Below are 1,494 nucleotides of genomic sequence, written 5' to 3'. Positions count from 1 at the left end.
CAAAGCTAAGCCCTCATCCTCTGGACAGCAGACGGCTCTGGAAAGCATGGGCTTACCCCAGCTTACCCGAGGGTCTCTGCTGTCTCCCCGAGCTGGGGTGGACAGACCCCTCTCTCCACAAGGGTGGTGCTGCTCCTGCGTGGGCGCCCGGCAAAATGGCAGTCTCAGGGCAAGGCCCAGGCAGCGGGGGGCAGAAGGACCCAGCTTGGATGCCCAGGAGGCAGGTGGAGGCGCCAGCCGGCCCACACCAGGACTCAGCCTCCACGCTCAGGGCCCCATCGTGCCTGGAGACAGGGTCCCTGCAGGTTCCACCGGCCTGGCCCACGCCGGCGTGGAGGGAACCCAGTCTCACGTGGCACAAACACCCCAGGGAGCCTCCATGGACATGTCAGGGACCCCCCACCCCCAACCACAGTGCTGAGCTCCCGCCCGTCTTCCAGGTCCTCGTGGCAGCTCCGGGTCATCAGTAGCTCCAGTGAGGGCCTGCAGAGCCGCAGAACCTGCTAAGGTGACCCTGCCACAGGGACGTTCACTCACTCTCAATGTGTGCAAAGGCGCAGAAGGGGCCGCGTGGGCAGTACCCAGTTTGGCGCATGTCGTTGCATTTCGTAGATTTGTAGATCTGGGGGAAGAAATGAAATAAAGACGCTTGATTGGATATGGGATCCTGTGGAAAGATCACGGCTGGCATCATCCCAAGGGAGAGGATGAAGCTCCAAGCCATAACAAGACACCCCTGAAAAGGGGGGTGTGGGCCCTGCGCTCCTCCACTGTGTGCCCTTGGTCCCCACATCCCTCCTCTCTGCACAGCCGACCCACAGGGAACAGGCACACGTGTGGGCCATTCCCGCAGCATCTGCCCTCCAGTCACGGGCAAGGTCATTTCCCTGCTGTCATCTTTTCTGAAAGAGGCACCAAATTCAGAGTCTGGCATGCAGCAGGTGCCTAATAAGTGCCTATTAAAAGAAGTGCATGTCTCTGTTCCCTGACCAGACCCACCGACACTTCACCTAGGGTGACAGCCCCTCTCATGGGTCAACAACACTTAAGACCCAGCAAGGGACAGACCGGCCTGGAAACCCCCAGTCCGCCTTCAGAGGGCCTGGCCCAGCCCCTCCTGCTCTACAGCTCTCCGGGAAGGACACAGCAACTGGCACACCTGGCCCTCAGCGCCCACACCTGCCTGGGTCCCAGCAGGCAGCCTCTCTCCTGACCTCCAGCCTGGCCACCCCCACCCCCACGGCTCTCCCACCACGAGGCACCTGTGGGGGCTCGTTCGCTTGTTCATTTTGTTGGTTTTTTGAAAGAGTATAGCTCTGTTGCCGAGGCTGGAGTGCAGTGGCATGATCTCGACTCAGTGCAATGTCTGTCTCCCGAGTTCAAGTGATTCTCCTGCCTCAGCCTCCCAAGTACCTGGGATTACAAGCACGTGCCACAACATCTGGCCAATTTTTTTTTTCTTTTTTTCTTGAGACAGAGTCTGGTTCTGTCCCC

General features: G+C 59.8%; 1 protein-coding gene across 1 annotated transcript in view; it reads right to left on the bottom strand.

The window, feature by feature from the left end:
- LOC105522888 (putative E3 ubiquitin-protein ligase UNKL) overlaps window positions 1–1,494 on the bottom strand; it is a 15,035-nt gene that overhangs the window by 3,483 nt on the left and 10,058 nt on the right. The window lies entirely within an intron of this gene.

This window comes from Colobus angolensis, unplaced genomic scaffold (assembly GCF_000951035.1).
Source record: "Colobus angolensis palliatus isolate OR3802 unplaced genomic scaffold, Cang.pa_1.0 Scaffold443, whole genome shotgun sequence".
Classification (NCBI taxonomy): Eukaryota; Metazoa; Chordata; class Mammalia; order Primates; family Cercopithecidae; genus Colobus; species Colobus angolensis.
The sequence above is the reverse complement of the archived record's forward strand: the minus strand, read 5'-3'. Positions and strand labels throughout refer to the sequence as shown.